Raw genomic sequence first — 17,524 nt, 5'->3', positions numbered from 1 at the left:
TGACAATAGCTTATCAAAATACACAACTGTGGCTATTATTACTTTAACTTTTGGTGATCGCCAAAAGAAGCAGAAGTACCTTTAACCAGTAAAGAATACATGCACTTACCTTACGGGAGTTTTTTTCTCTGGCAGGTATTTTTACTTTTATTGACAGGACACCAGATTCTTCCTTTAACTACCATATGACCCTGTACAAACCAAAGCAGGCTTTTAAACTCAACTGCATAATTTTACAATTTATACAGGTACGCATACGCTATATAGTGATTATTAAATTCTAACCTACAGCTATCCAATAAGGGTCTAACAACATAACCACAAAGTCTGCATGTACGTTATTATATACATTTTTAATTGGGTAAAATGAAGCACAGGTGGGTGCATGCATGTAACTGAAATACTACTTAAAACGTAACAGAAAAAAAAAACATCTGGTAATGCTGAAAAATGTGATTCATTAATCAACTGCAACAATATGACGGAAGGAAGAGACAGAGTAAATTATTAGCTGCACATACGAGATCACTTTCTTTAAAATAAATAAGTACATAAATAAAAACAAATACAATTAAAAAAAATGATGTGCAAGTTTCACAAACCAAGTACTGTAGCTGGGTACCCAGTACTGCTTTATTTGTAACTAGTCAGACACTACAAAGGTTCATAGGTGTTTACTAGGCTAACGACCACAAGGGCCTTTTTAAGCCTAGACATGCATCCCAAATCTGTGATGAGTTCTGATACCTTTGATAAGTGTAAGCATGGGCTTGGGAAATTAACCATTTACAGGTTACCTGTTTGCATCAGAGACATAGGTGCCAAGCTAGGGAAGAATTTCCGGTTTCCCATCCAATTGTCCAAGTTGCACTTGAATTGGATTAGGGAGGAACTCTGCTTCACATGGATGGGGAGCCTGTTCCATGGACGGGGTAGTCGCTGGGATGCATACCTATCTCTCCAGCAGGTCTTATTTACATCACAGGCAAGGTTTGTCTTTAGAATGGGTAATTCTGCTGCTGTTAGTTTTGTGGATATGCAGAAGATCCATCAGAGTGGGGTCTGACAATGCCCTGTATGCCAGGCATAGATTTCCCCTCAAAAGCCAGTAGGAGACAGAATACATGGATAGGGCCTTGAGGTGGTCTGCATAGGACATATTACTTACACCCTGTATTCTTTTAGTGAGGAGCCGCTGTGAATTTTCCAGTTGTTGGACATGCCTGGTTAGGTACATTCCAAAGTGGGCATTGTACTCAATGATAGGTTTGATGAATGCCAAATACAGTGAAACAATGACTTCTTGGACTTGGATGCCATACCTTTGTTTATAAGCTGTGCAACACAATATTTTCCTCACCACTGTACACACATGATGATCAATGGCTAAATTACTATCTATGTGTACCCCTAGGTCCCGGACTACTGGGTCATTTCTAAGGGGTGTGTTATCAATATGACAGTTACCAGGGATGGATGACTTCCCAAAGTATACTATTATGCAATTCTTGGCATTTAGTTGTAGTCCATGACTCTGACACCAGTTGTATGTCTGTGTCAGCCCCTTCTGAAGAACATTTGTGTCAGTGTGAGATTCAGTGAGAGCTCCTAATTTGCAATCATCTGCAAATTTAGTCAGCCAGAGACCAATGACATTGTCCTTGACTTTTGAGAAGTAAATGCCAAAAAGCAGCAGTCCAAGGACTGCTAGAAAGGAGATTGGTGTGATATCTGGACTCCACTTGTGACTGGCCTCTTTGTAGATGTGGACTCCCCAATTCTAAATTCCTGGGTCCTGTCTGTGAGCCAGTTGGCTATTCACTGGGTGATATACAGGTTTGTACCAAACCTCTTGAGTTTGTTAACAATGCCCAAGTGGGGTAGTGCATCAAATGACTTGGCCAGGACAAGGTAGGGAGTGTGAATGACTTTGCCCTCATCCATTGTATTGGTCTTCTCTTTCGGCTGTTCCCATTAGGGGTCGCCACAGCGGATCATCTGTTTCCATTTCTTCCTGTCCTCTGTATCTTGCTCTGTCACACCAACCACCTGCATGTCCTCCCTCACCACATCCATAAACCTTATCTTAGGACTTCCTCTTTTCCTCTTACCTGGCAGCGCCATCCATAGCATCCTTCTCCCAATATACCCAGCATCCCTCCTCAGCACATGTCCAAACCAACGGAATCTCACCTCTCTGACCGTCTCCAAACCGTCCAACCTGAGTGGACCCTCTAATATACGGATTCCTAATCCTGTCCATACAAAGTGCAAATCTTAACATCTTTAACTCTGCCACTTTCAGCTCTGACTCCTGCCTTTTTGTCAGTGCCACCATCTCCAACCCATACAACATAGCTGGTCTCACTACCCTCTTGTAGACCTTTCCTTTCACTCTTACTGGTACCAGTCTGTCACAAATCACTCCTGACACACTTCTCCACCCATTCCACTCTGCCTGTACTCTCTTTTTCACCTCTCTTCCACACTCACCATTACGCTAAACTGTTGATCCCACGTACTTAAACTCATCCACCTTCGCCAACTCTACTCCCTATATCCTCAACATTCCTCTATCCTCCCTCTCATTCACAGACGTATATTCTGTCTTATTCCTTCTGACCTTCATTCCTCCCCTCTCTAGAGCATATCTCCACCTCTCCAGGGTCTCTTCAACCTGGTCCTTACTCTCACTACAGATCACAATGTCATCTGCAAACATCATAGTCCATGGGGCCTCCTGTCTGATCTCGTCTGTCAACCTGTCCATCACCACTGCAAATAAGAAAGGGCTCAGAGCTGATCCTTGATATAATCCCACCTCCACCTTAAATGCATCTGTCACTCCCACTGCAGACTTCACCACTGTCATACTACCCTCGTACATATCCTGTACCACTCTTACATACTTCTCTGCCACTCCCAACTTCCACATACAGTACCACAACTCCTATCTAAGCACCCTATCATATGCTTTCTCCAAGTCCACAAAGACGCAATGCAACTCCTTCTGACCTTCTCTATATTTCTCCATCAACATTCTCAGAGCAAACATTGCATCTGTAGTGCTCTTTCCAGGCAAGAAACCATACTGTTGATCACTAATCATCACCTCCCTTCTTAACCTAGCTTCCACTACTCTTTCAAATAACTTCAAGCTGTGACTGATCAGTTTTATCCCTCGGTAGTTACGACAGCTCAGCACATCACCCTTATTCTTACAAATGGGTACCAAAGCACTTTCTCCACTCCTCAGGCATCCTCACACTTTCCGAGATTTCATTAAATAATCTGGTTAAAAACTCCACTGCCATTTCTCCTGAGCACCTCCATGCTTCCACAGGTATGTCATCTGGACCAACAGCCTTTCCATTCTTCATCCTCTTCAAAGCTGCCCTTACTTCCTCCTTGCTAATGTTTCACTTCCTGATTCACTATCCCACATCATCCAAACTTCTCTCTCACTCTCTTCATTCATCAGCCCCTCAAAGTACTCTCTCCATCTGCTCAACACACTCTCCATGCTTGTCAGTGCATTTCCCTCACTATCCTTTACCACCCTTACCTGCTGCAAATCTTTCCCAGCTCGGTCCCTCAGTCTAGCCAAATCGGTACAGGTCCTTTTTTCCCTCTGTATTGTCTAACTTTTCATACAACTCTCCATATGCCTTATCCTTAAGCCTCCGCCACCACTCTCTTTGCCATGCAACTCATCTCCTTATACTCCTGGCTACTTTCTTCATCTCTCTGACAATCCCACTTCTTCACCAGCCTCTTCCTCTTTATACTCTCTTGTACTTCCTCATTCCACCACCAGGTCTCCTTGTCCTCCTTCCTCTGTCCAGATATCACACCAAGCATCTTTCTAGCTGTCTCCCTTAACATTTCTCCTGTAGTTACCCAGCTGTTCGGTAACTCTTCTCTGCCCCCCCCCCCCCAGTGCCGGTTTTAACTCTTTGCTGAACTCCACCTCACAATCACCCTTTTTCAACTTCCACCATTTGATCATTGGCACTGCTCTCCCACTTGTCCTCCTCTTCTTGATCACTGTCATCCTACAGACCACCATTCTATGCTGCCTAACTACACTTTCCCCGTCACTACTTTACAGTCTCCAATCTCCTTCAGACTGGCCCTCCTGCATAGGATATAATCCACCTGTGTGCAACTTCCTCCACTCTTGTATGTCACCCTATGCTTCTCCCCCCCCTTCTTAAAATACGTATTCACCACAGCCATGTCCATCCCTTTCGCAAAATCCACTATCATTGCTTTGGTGACATTCTCAAAATGTCCGCCAGGTTAAGTAGGCATGATCTGCCCTTTACATAACCAAACTGCATTGGGTCCAGTGTCTGGAGGTTTACTATATTTCTATTGATCATCTCCAAGATAATTCTTTTTATGGCTTTACATACAAGACTAGTAAGACTTATGGGTCTGTAGTTTCCAGGGTCTGTAGATGGCCCACCTTTGTGCAGAGGGATGACTGTTGCCTTTCTCCATTCATGCCTGTTTGGAGGCTACAGTTAAATAGTAATTCCAGAGGCCCTGATAGGTCATGTTTCAAGCTATTTTGAAGGCATCATTGGATATTGTCTGGGCCCATTGATGCAGTGTTCTTGGTCTTAGAGAGAGTATTAAGGACCTCTTCCCTAGTGATAGCAGGGGGAATTAAATTTGATATTTTCTGAGGGAAGGTTGGGGGGGGGGGGGAGAGTAAAGTTGGAGCTGAATTTATCAGCCAGGAGGTTTGCTATATCTTCTAGCTCAGTATAGGTGGCTCCATTTATGATGAGTTATGCACACAAATGTGTACTGTCTTTGATGTTGTGGACATAGCTAAAGAATTGCTTTGTGGTTGTCCTTGGCCTGGGAGGCCAAGCTTACCTCAAATTTTCGTAGACTATTTGTCCTCAGAGTTGTTTGTTTAGTTTAATGAGAGTGCTTTTATCCTGCTGGGTGCTGCACCTCCTAATTTTTGCAGTGATTTTCTTCCTCCTGTTATATATCTGACTGATTTTGTGATTCCACCAGGATGGCTTGTTTTTTGAGTTAGTTCTGTACTTCTTCCTGGTGGGGACAGCTGCCTCTATGCAACTATTAACATACTTCTACAGGGTTTCTGTGAACAGTTCTGCATAGGCAGAAGTGCTCTCAGGGCTTATAGAGGGTTGAAATTTTGCCAGGTTCTCACTTAATAGCAGGAGTTAGCCTTAGAACAATTCCTGAATATTCCCGTTTTAGCTGGGGGTCCAGGTTATATTTTTACTTCAAAGGAGGCCATTTTGTGGTCTGACCTTACCAGGGAAGGCATTACAGTAGGAGGTATGCAGCACTCCTCCATATTAGTGAGGACCAGATCCAGTATGGTTGCACCCCTGGTTGGTGTACTGACTTATCTTGTCCAGGGAGTTTGTATTTACAAAATCCAGGAATCACTGTGCAGTCCAGGGAGTTTGTATTTACACAATCCAGGAATCTCTGTGCATGTACGTTTAATGTCGTATAGGATTCCTAGCTAATAGTGGGGTAATTAAAGTCACCCATGAATATGGTATTGGTTTGGATGGTTAGCGTTTCTAAGAAGCTTAAATACATGGTATGGGTTTTCCTGGGTTATACAGGGGGACTTGTAGCTTGCAAGGAAGTGGTGATGTGAACATGGAGCAGCTCAAGTGCATTGTCCTGTTTGACCAGCCTTGAAGTACATTTATTTTTGATGTAAATAGAGACACCCCCACCTTTAGTCCCTGCCTGTGAAGTAGCTAGTCTAAATGTGTGGAAGGCATTATAACCCTACACTGCTGTTGTGCTGTCCGCTGCTTTAAACCTTGCCTCTGAGACCGCACAAACATCAGCATTCTCTAGGGTAAAGACCGCTTCCAGGGAGTGGAGTTTTTTGTTTAGGCTCCTAGCATTGAACAGTAATACCTTTAGATTTTCTTGGTTTTGATTTGCTATGTCAGAAGTACTTTCAGTTTGGCACTGCCTAAAAAAAGGCGACATGGGGGAAGACAATGTTTTAGCCAATATTCAAAAGCCTAGAGGGAAGAGATGTAGACGATCCCTGGCAAAGCAGCGTGGTCTGTTGACAATCTCCTTCCGTGCTGACAAATATTGCACTGCCTTAGAATGGCACCAGAAATTAAGCCAATTATTAAAGTCAATCATCTTTTGTTTGTATTGTGGCATCATCCTTGGAGAAGATAAAATGCTGCTCGATGCATTGTGACATCATCCTCAGTAACACATTGTATAATTGTATCATCCTTGGAGAAGATAAAATGCTGCTCGATGCATTGTGACATCATCCTCAGTAACACATTGTATCATCCTTGGAGAAGATAAAATGCTGCTCGATGCATTGTGACATCATCCTCAGTAACACATTGTATCATTGTATCATCCTTGGAGAAGATAAAATGCTGCTCGATGCATTGTGACATCATACTCAGTAACACATTGTATCATTGTATAATTGTATCATCCTTGGAGAAGATAAAATGCTGCTCGATGCATTGTGACATCATCCTCAGTAACACATTGTATAATTGTATCATCCTTGGAGAAGATAAAATGCTGCTTGATGCATTGTGACATCATCCTCAGTAACACATTGTATCATTGTATCATCCTTGGAGAAGATAAAATGCTGCTCGATGCATTGTGACATCATCCTCAGTAACACATTGTATCATTGTATAATTGTATCATCCTTGAAGAAGATAAAATGCTGCTCGATGCATTGTGACATTATCCTCAGTAACACATTGTATAATTGTATCATCCTTGGAGAAGATAAAATGCTGCTCGATGCATTGTGACATCATCATCAGTAACACATTGTATCATTGTATCATCCTTGGAGAAGATAAAATGCTGCTCGATGCATTGTGACATCATCCTCAGTAACACATTGTATCAATGTATAATTGTATCATCCTTGGAAAAGATAAAATGCTGCTCAGTGCTAGGCTCATACCAGCCTGAGACACACATTCCGAAAGCTCCATGATGTCTCTCTTCATATAGTCTAGGAAGGTACGTCTCAGGTCATTTACTCCCACATGGACTATGACTGAGTTATACTGGTAATTGTGATCCAATGACCTGAGTGCATGCGCAATGTGGTGGATCCTGACCCCTGATAATCAACTGACAGTAACTTTCTCATTATTGAGCTTGGTGAGAGGGACATCAGTGTGTCTTACAATGGAGTCTCCGATGACTAGAATGTTGGATTGTGTGGTGACTTGCCTTATGGGCTTAGAGGTAGAGGTTCCATGAGATGAAGCTCTATGTGTTGATGTGGGTGTTATTTTGAGAGAGTGCATTTGGGGCTGCTGAGGGTATTTCTTATGTGTACTTTGTCTAGGGGGTCTTTGTGGTTTAGGAAGGTTACATGTAAGTGCCTCAGTATATGTAGGTCTGTCTATATGTCTGCTTTGAATTGTGCATGATGGGTGCAGCATGAGTACTAATGACAGCCTTATTGACATTAGGAGTACATTTATGTGAGAGCTTTGCCTCCAGTGACGTTGTGTAAATACATCTCCTACATACCGTATCAGTCTGTTTGAGAATTAAACTGGTTGTCAGTAAACACGAAGCAATTTCTACATTGTCTCAGGATGCCCATATCCACCAAGCTGGTAACGGAGACAGTAGGAAAGTTCATATCCATGACAACAGACCCTTTTTTATTGATTAGACTGTTGGAGTGAGAATCTCAGTCATTGTCAAGAGTATCCAGTTTGCAACTATGTGGACAGTGCTTGTCACTGGAAACTAGTTGCTCTGTGTGCAACTAGATATTGGAGAAATTTCAATTGTGCTTTTACAGGAAACAAGTCACACAAGGTGTCTGAGTCTGTACAGAGCACTGCCAAACACTTGAGGGGAAACTAATCCGTAGACCCTGAAAATTTAAGGATGAAGTATTTAGGCAGATATTCTGAAGTTAGAAAGAAATCAAGCAGTACTTATTGAAACAAAGAATTAGCTTGTCAAGAATGATGAAAACTGGGGAGTCGCATAAATGGCTACTACTAATGCTGGTCTCACCCCAGCTTCACTCTGCTGGGATACAATGCTCCTTTGCTTCTTCTCTCATCAGAAGAAAAATGTTAGCACCAATCCCAAGAAGAGAAGCAGGCCACAGCCTGTTTCGCAGTCTTGTCCCAGATGATGCAAGGGTTGGTAGACTTGTAACCTTTTTCTGGTAAATGCCTCAAATAGCAACCAGACCAATCAGGTACGTTAAGCACAGACACTCACTCCACAGCCAGAAAGAGTCAGGAATCAATGCACTCTGCTCCTACTCTCATCAGGATCATAACACAAGCACAGATTAACTGTCACCTATACAGTAGTTAAGCTTTCTGGTGATCAGCAGTCTCCAGGAAATAATGTCATTGTACTCTTTCTCTCACTAGGAGAAAACAGAAGCACTAATCCTAAGATGACTACTGAGAGGCAGAATGTGGGCTCTCCAGTAACTGGTGGTCTTGCAATAGATGCATAAATTTAAGATGAAAAAAATGATTTATCCTAAACACTGCAGTTTGCACTAAGCAGTTAGATAAGAAAATGGTTAACTTAAGTTTTACCTGTCTAAAAAGTTAAGTTTTACTGGAGAGACACTTTTTACAACAGCAAGATAAAGTGAAAGGGGGTGGACACTTCTGTATTCTGGTACTATGTAATACAGTAGGATGGCCAATAAATTTAAATAGTTGAAGGGGAGTGATTTCATAAAATGATAATTTTGTGCTTAGACACACCAGCCAGTAAAAACGGAGAGGAAATGAGAATATGAATCCCCTCTCCAGTTTCACAAAAGTAAACAAAAAAGCCTTGACTACAATCCAGGAGATCAGAGTTCTGCTAGTGACTCAGGCTTCTACTGAAGCTGGTGTGGGGCAAAAAGGAGTGATGAGGCTTAGCCTGCTTGCCTTTTCTTGGGGAAGACAGTATATATCCTTTTATACTCGTCCTGACTAAACTCCCAGTGCAGACTGGGTCTCATATGGAGGGGTACAGCCGTAAACCATACCTCTCAACTGTACAAAATTTCTCGGTTTTTAGTGGGTTTTGAGGTCCAAATAATGGGGTGCCACGATTCCCGAGTGAAACCCCTTAATTTCCCAGCTTTTTTTTCTACGTCCCCCCCCCCAGCCTTTTGGGCTGGCATCATCATGTGCAGAGGTATGCGCAATGACGTCAGCAGCCTCCCAGAATTGGCCTCAAGGGATTTTTGTACTTTTTCCAGCAAGTAGCGTGACGTGCGAGCTGTTGGGCACCTGGAAGTAAGCCGGAGGTCAAGTACTGTACTTCAGAAGACCTGCATATAGAAATGAGTTAGTACGGTTTCATTTTTCTGACGCACTGTTCTGCTGACTTACATTTGATATTTAGTTCTAATTTCTATGGTCGCACTGTCTGCATATGGAGGTGTGTGGTGTGGTGTGGTGTCTATGTGTAAAATGCTCCAGGTAGGTATACCTGGTGGTTAGGGTTACTCAGGTTCAAACCCTGTACCTTGGGTGCAAGGAGCAAGCGCCTGACTTCTCTACCCATATCACCACTTCTGGTTAAAACAGTTGTACCTCTCAACTGTACAAACTTTCACAGATTATCTGGAATGTTTGGCTCATACCTTTGGTCTGTTTCTCTTAAAATTCAGATGGTGTAGTGGTGCAGTGGTAGTGCTGTTGCCTCACAGCAACAGGTTCTCTAGTTTGATTCTTGGCTGAAGAGTCTTGTGTGGAGTCTGCATATCCTTCCTGTGTTTGTGTGGGTTTCCTCTGGGTGCTTTAGTTTCCTCTCATGATACAAAGGCATGTGTCTGGAGCCTCTGCAGAAAACTGGTTTTGTTCCAAGTCAGACTTTCCGAGTAAACAAATGTTAAATAAAAATAAAATTTGTGGTTTTCTGGCAAATCAGTGAGAACTGACGTCACTGAATAATGACAGCCATTTAAGTTTCAGTCTTCCTATCTTTCAGGAAACGCATGGTAACACAACATTTTACTCTAGCAACTTTCTAAGATTATACAAGCAATGTTTAAAACGTGTACCTGGTTTTCGGCCTTTGGCTTTTTCCTGATTTCTTGTGCTGCACAGTTCTTCAGGGAAAGAGAAGTTTAGTGCTGCTTATGCAAAGTCTACTTGCATTATTAGTAGCACAACAGGTATCATACTTGCTTTTGATGCAGGAGGCTGTGGGTTCTACTCCCACTGTATGCAGATGGACCGCTGATACTGTACTGTGTTGTACTTTAAAGGGAGTGGATGCTGCAGTCCTGTGAATGTCCTCCTTTGGAGGAGTTACCTAGTAACTATGAACCTGTTGTCAGTTTGCCACCCATTCCCTATTGAAATATTACAAGCTTATCATTTTGTTAATGTTACATAGAGAGTTTATTCTTCAAGGGCAGCAAGCACTTTACTTACAAATGAAACAATTAAATATTAAGTGGTTTGCTAGCAGCAACCTCTTCATTAGTTACAGGTCTCTTTAATGTGGAATTATTTACATACCTTTTACTTCTGATGAGACTATGCATATTTACTGACACTGGTGGACTGTAGAAGTTTGAGGAGACTTTTATGATGGAAATGTTCTGAATTGGGTAGTTTTGCCATTATTGGTTCATGCATTTTGTTTCATTGCTTACTGGAAAAATGTTCAAAACAATAAATTTAAAACACACTAACAAGTGTGCTGTATCATACAAGGAATATAATTTAATACAGTCAGGAAGATGTATCAAAGAACATATGCATGTTTTGTGTACAAGGGGCCTATAATTTGAAAACAGCCCAAAGGTAATAGTGATCCATCACTGGCCAGATGCATTTTCTTTGAATGTGGGTTTCAATGCTGTTTCAATGAATGTGAGTTTTAAAGGCAGAGAAGTTTTAATGCTAAGTCTATTTTCATTGTAAGACTATATTGGTTTGTTTAGCAGATGTCTATTAGTGTTTGTGCTATAAACATAAAATAAAAGTTTTAAATGAAATCCAAATAACCACTGTAGAAGTAAAGCAGTATGCACAATTACAGTGTTTATGGTAAATGGGACAAAAGAGCCAAGTAATGGGACAGTGGAATGGCTGCGGGGGAATATGGGGCCATATTTTGGTTGTCTGTTCTTCAGGTTGCGTTTTGAAAGTTGGTACCTCACAATTCCATGGGAGTGGGTGTGTTAACATAATTATGTATGCAAATTTTATGTTAATCAGCATACAGATTTGTACCTATTTTTCATGGGTCTTTGTCCAGATTTTTGATGTTTCCAGATTGAGAGGTATGCTATTAACAGAGGGAGCACAGTCAACAGACTACATCAGACAGAGAGGCATAAGTATAGATTGCTAAGGAAAGTACCGTTGTGTACCTACCATAAATGTAGATGTTAGAGTGTATTCACTGTTGCAGTCATTACTCTTGGGTTATCCTGCTGGCAGGCTACCCGCAGTCGGCCTGAATTCCAAAGTCCTGGTCCGGCATCGGTTGCTGTCGCCTCTTCCCTGACGTCAGTGCGCCAGGGATATAAAAGATGCAGCCGACACCATTTTCTTCTGTTTTCTTTCCGCAGATGGCAGGTGCCCCCAAAAGGGTAAGCTAAATATATTATGCCAATAAACATACATGCACTAAAGTAACATTTCCTTCATCTACAAACAAATACACCACATAGGTTGTATAGAATACAGAAGTACAGATAAAACTCAGCAAATGAAAAAGGGACGGTGAGAGGGTAACCTGGACTGCAACAGTGAATACACTGGAACATCTACATTTATGGTAGGTGCACAACTGTACTATGTTCATCGTGTTTCACTGTTGCAGTCATTACTCTTGGGTTGAATCCCAAAGCTGAGGATGGGTGGCTGGGCTACATAGGATTAGGGGAGGCTATGAGGCCCTGCAGAACTGCAGTGGCAAAGCCTGCTCTGGATTTACAGTAAAGAGGTAAGTGGTAGTGCTTTGTAAAGGTGTGCACTGAACTCCAAGTTGCAGCCTCTAAGATGTCTTTGGTTGGTACTCCTCTGAGGAAGGCTGCTGCTCTGGTAGAATGTGGCCTAATGCCCTTAGGCACTGATTTGCCATGCTGTGAGTAGCAGAAACAAATGCAGTGACCTATCCATTTAGAAATAGTCTGTTTTGAGATAGCCTTTCCTTGTGATCTTGCAGCATATGCCACTAAAATTTGCTCAGTCTTTCTGAAAGCTTTAGTTCTGTACAAGTAGAAGCATAGCTGTCTGTGTATGTCCAAAGAATGCAGAATTTTCTCACCCTTGCTCTGTGGGTTTGGATAAAAGGTAGGCAAGTGAATGGTTTGGTTGAGGACCACAATGGACACCACCGTAGGCATAAAAATAGGGTTTGTCCTCAGAGAAACCCTGTCTGGATGAAAAATGATAAAAGGTTCCACAGCCATGAGTGCCTGTAACTCCGCGACTCGTCTTGCAGATGTTATTGCTAGGAGCAGAGCTGTTTTCCAGGAAAAGAATTTTATATCAGCTGTTGAGGCTGGCTCAAAAGGAGGCAGTGTGAGTTTTTCCAAGACATAATTGAGGTCCCAATGCAGGTATTGGTGCTCTCCTTGGAGGCCTGATGTTTTTGGCCCCTCTGAGGTACTGCCTTATTAAAGGATGAGAAAAAATGTGGTTCCCTATTGTAATGGGCTGAAATGGCAGAGGCATGAATCTTAATTGATGAAAAGGAAAGGCCTTTGTCCAGCATCTCAGTTAAGTATTGTATAATCTGAGGAATATTTGGTACCTACGTGTCAATGCCTTGTTCCAAGCACAGAATCTCTTCCATTTTTCTGCATAAGATTTTCTGGTACTGGGCCTCCTGGCCTCCAAGATAACATCCATAAAGTACAGTTTTGTACCTACCATAAATGTAGATGTTCGAGTGCTAATACAGCTGCAGTCATAACAGATGGGTTCTCCTGCCGTCAGGCGGGTCCTCGGTCGGCCGAATTCCAAAGTCTTGGTCTGGCGTTGGTTGTCGTCGCTTCTTCCCTGATGTCAGTGCGACAGGGGTATAAAAGAACCAGCCGACGCCATTTTCTTCAGTTTTTCTTGCCCCAGATGTCAGGTGCCCCCAGAAGGAAGGCAATACATAAATTTGTGTAATAAAGCAATGCCATATAATCAAAATACAGTAGTGCAAGCAAATACATCAAGAATGAATACCCCAATCAGGTTGCATGAGGAGGTGTTAGCCAATAGGCCTGTCCCAAGTGGGGAAGGAGGGAGGGAAACCTGGACTGCAGCTGTATTAGCACTCGAACATCTACATTTATGGTAGGTACAAAACTGTACTATGTTCATCGTGCATACAGCTGCAGTCATAACAGATGGGTAGAATCCCAAAGCTAAGAAAGGGGTGGTAGGCACTGGGTGGAACTAGGAGGAGCCAGAATGTCCTGCAAGACTGCAGTGGCAAAGCCCGCTCTAGATTTGGAGTATAATGGAAGGTGGTAGTGCTTGGAGAAGGTATGCACAGAACTCCAAGTGGCTGCTTCCAAAATATCTTTGGTAGGAACTCCTCTGAGAAAAGCTGCAGAGGCAGCCCTGGCCCTTGTTGAGTGAGATCTGATGCCTGTAGGTACAGTTTTGCCATGAAAAGAATAGCAAAAGCGTATGCAGTGGGCTATCCATTTTGAGATTGTCTGTTTGGAAATTGGCTTTCCTTGAGCTCCTATAGCATAGGACACAAAGAGCTGTTCTGATTTTCTGAAAGGCTTTGTTCTGTCCAAATAATAACGCAGTTGTCTGTGGATGTCCAAGGAATGTAGTAATCTCTCCCCTTTGTTTTGAGGATTAGGATAAAAGGTAGGTAAGTGTATAGCCTGATTCAAAGCTATCCTGGATACCACTTTTGGCATAAAGGACGGGTTGGTTCGTAAGGAAACTCTATCCTGATGGAAGATGATAAATGGCTGCACAGCCATGAGAGCTTGTAGTTCCGATACCCTACGAGCTGAGGTAATAGCCAGAAGGAAAGCTGTTTTCCAGGACAAATATTGCAAATCTGATGAGGCAGCTGGCTCAAAAGGAGGCAAGGTCAGCTTTTCTAGAATGAAATTGAGATCCCAAGCAGGTATTGGTCGTTTCCTTGGGGGTTTTAGATTCTTAGCCCCTCTGAGGAACTGTCTTAAGAGGGGGTGAGAGAATAAGGGTGGATCAGTGTTGTATTCTGCAGAAATGGCTGAGGCATGGATTTTGATGGAGGAGAATGAAAGTCCACTGCTTAGCAGCTCAGCTAGATACTGTAATATTTTAGGTAAATTCAGTTTTCCAGGATCCTGGCCCTTTTTCTCATTCCAGACACAAAACCGTTTCCATTTTGCAGAGTAAGCTTTTCTAGTAGACGGCCTTCTGGCCTCCAAAATGACATCCTGCACCTCCTTGGAGAGTAGGGTCTGTTGTGATGCTAAGGAATCTTCCATGCGGCTAGATTGAGTGTTTTTAGCTGACTGTGAAGAGTTTTGAAGTTGTGCGGAGTCAGAAGAAGAGGCATTAGAGGCAGGGTCCATGGTGGGGAATGCGTCAGGCTCCTCAAGAGTGGGTACCAGTGTTGTCTTGGCCAGTCTGGAGCAATGAGAATCATCTTTGGTCTGTCTGCTCTGGTTTTTAATAGAACTTTGGGCAGCAGAGGAAGAGGTGGGAAGGCATAAACTGTCATTGATGTCCAACTGAAAGAGAGAGTGTCCACTCTCCAGGCCTTTGGATGAAAAATCCTTGAGCAGAATTTTGTCAATTGGTGATTTTTGTGGGAGGCAAATAGATCTATGTCTGGCCTTCCCCATGCTTGAATTATCACTGTAAAAACTTGAGGATGCAACTTCCATTCGTGTGGATCTGTCATATTTCTACTTAGGTTGTCTGCCAGCGTGTTTTCCTTGCCTGGCAAGTACTGTGCTTGTAGTTCCATTTGTAAGTCCAGGGCCATGTTCCAAAGTGACATGGCCAGTCTGCATAGGGGGTATGAATGGGTTCCTCCCTGTTTGTTTATGTACCACACTACTGTGGTGTTGTCCGTCCTTATCAATAGCTGACCTGGTTGCAGAAGGTCTTTGAAAGCTATAATAGCATTTATTACTGCTAGCATTTCCTTTCTGATTGATGTGAAGGTGCTTTTCTTTTTGGGACCATTTGCCCTGAATGCACCGATCTGTGATATGCGCCCCCCAGGCGTAGTCCGAGGCGTCTGTTGTGATGACTTGATTTGCTTGAGGCTTGCTGAATGGGAGACCTGCATTTGTTTGGCATGCTTGAGCCCACCACAGAAATTCCTTTTGAAGACATGGAATTAGTGGTATTATTGTTTCCAAACTGTGGCTGTGTTGAGACCATAGGTTTTTCAGGTACCACTGAAGTTTTCTCATATGCAGTTTTGCACATGGGATTAGTAAGATGCAAGATGCCATGAATCCCAGAGCCTGCAGGATTTTCCTTGCAGTCAGCCTGGTGCAATTTGCTAGTGTTCTGAAGTATTGAGTTAGTTGCCCCTGCTTCTCTGGCGTGAGGTAGGCCATCTGGGTGTTTGTGTCCAAGTTGGCACCCAAGAAAATTATTTTCCGAGAGGGTATTAGCCTTGATTTCTTTTTGTTGACTGTGTATCCCAGAGAATTCAACAACATTATTACATAAGCCAGATGTTTCAGAAGAATGTGCTTGCTGTCCGCTTGGATCAGGCAGTCGTCCAAATAAGGGTATATTTGTATCCCTAGAAGTCTGCAGTAGGCAATTACTGATGCCAGGCATTTCATGAATACTCTGGGTGCAGTAGACAAGCCAAAGGGCAATGCAGAGAATTGATAATGGGTTGAACCTGCAAGAAATCTGAGGTATCTTCTGCAATTTTGTCTGATTGGGACATGCAGGTATGCCTCCTTGAGGTCCAATGTTACCAGCCAAGATTCCTTGCCCAGCATGGGAAGAAGCTGCTGTAGAGTGAGCATCTTGAATTTTGGTACGAGTAGAAATGTGTTTAGGATGGATAGGTCCAAAATAGGTCTCCAATCCTTTCCCTTCCATGGTACCAGGAATAGTCTGGAATAAAAACCTTGACCTTGTTCGTGCGTAGGTACCTCTTGAATAGCTTTCATGTCTATGAGATCTGAAATTTGTATTTGTGCCTCTGCCCGTTGATTGTGTGGCAGGTTTGGCATGCCTCTCATTTTTGGAAGGGTGTGAAAATGGAATCTGTAGCCTCTGTTTATAATGTCCAGTATCCATTTGTCTTTTGTGACAATATGCCAATTTTTTGAAAATAATGCCAGTTTTCCGCCTAAGGGTGCTGCCATTTGAGTCTTGCTTGGCATGCAAAGGGGAAAGTCATTGGGGTTGCTTTCTGAATGGTTGCGAGTTATCCTCACCACCTCTTTGTGTAGGATCTTGCCATTGTCTGCCTCTAAACGATCCTTGGGATTGCCCTCTGCCCTTCGGGTGCCTGTATCTACCTCTTTGGGGTCTGTCCGTGGCTGCAAAGGACCAATTTTTGGAAGGCCAATTTCTACTGAAACGTGGGGGTTGTACCTGTAGAAAATATTTCACTGTTTGCATTGATTTAGCCTTTTCCTCCATTTTCCTTAATACCTCCTCAGCATTAGCACCACATAATACATCCTTTTGCAGAGGGGCATCTACTAATTTAGCTTTGACATGATCTGGTAAGGTTTGTTCCTTGAGCCAGGCATGTCTACGTATGACTGATCCTGTAACAGCAGCTCTACATGAGGCCTCTAGAGCATCAAAACCACATTGTAAGGTATGTTTACCCACTTGTTCTGCACTATGCATCAAATCCTGCAACTCCTTCAAGTCTGGTTGTTCAGGTTGTGACATTTTACTTCTCAACTGTGATAACAAAAACTGTTGGTACTTTAGCATATGAAAATGACAGTTTAATGCCCTCATGGTTAAGGTGGCCGAGGTATATACCTTTTTTCCCCACCTTTCTAAGGATCTGGAATCTCTCTCGGAAGGTAATGGATTTTTAGCAGTGGAGGCCTTAATTCCCTTGGGGCCCTGTGAGATAGTTTCTGGGTCAGCAGCAAGGCTTTTGTATAGAAATTGGTGCGAGTCAGGAACCCTGTAGTACCTGTCAGGCTTGACTGGGACTGGAGGTAGAGAATCCGGGTTAAGGCAGGCCTCCGAGTACACATCATCTAGTATGTCCAAGACAGGAGGTATAGCCAGAGGCCTGTGCTGAGGTAGCAAGAGAAATTCCCTAAGCCTTTTCTTGGAATCTGAATAATCTTGGCCTTCCCAGTGGAAGTGTTCCCTTAAGGTATGCAAAGTTTCCCCAAATGAGTAATCCTCTGGGGATACAGAGGAATGGACTCCTCTGCATCAGAGTCTTCAAAGGGGAGTAAGAATGTTCCTGTTCATCAGAGTGCTCTGATATAATGGAGCCCTGATCAGAGGAGGATTCTTCCTCCACTCTGGGCCTTTGTCCGGGGGTTGAGAACCCCTGATAAGAGTAATTAAAT

At 43.0% G+C, this 17,524-nt stretch overlaps 1 protein-coding gene across 1 annotated transcript in view; it reads right to left on the bottom strand.

Moving 5' to 3' along the window:
- BAZ2B (bromodomain adjacent to zinc finger domain 2B) overlaps positions 1–17,524 on the bottom strand; it is a 3,835,724-nt gene that overhangs the window by 3,306,843 nt on the left and 511,357 nt on the right. Inside the window, exon 3 of the mRNA XM_044074749.1 lies at positions 110–191. The gene's annotated coding sequence lies outside the window, so the exon portion shown is untranslated. The remainder of the gene's footprint in view (positions 1–109; positions 192–17,524) is intronic.

This window comes from Protopterus annectens, chromosome 6.part0 (assembly GCF_019279795.1).
Source record: "Protopterus annectens isolate FY-2018-M chromosome 6.part0, PAN1.0, whole genome shotgun sequence".
NCBI classification, from domain to species: Eukaryota; Metazoa; Chordata; order Ceratodontiformes; family Protopteridae; genus Protopterus; species Protopterus annectens.
Note: the sequence above shows the minus strand (reverse complement) of the source record. Positions and strands in the feature narration are given on the sequence as shown.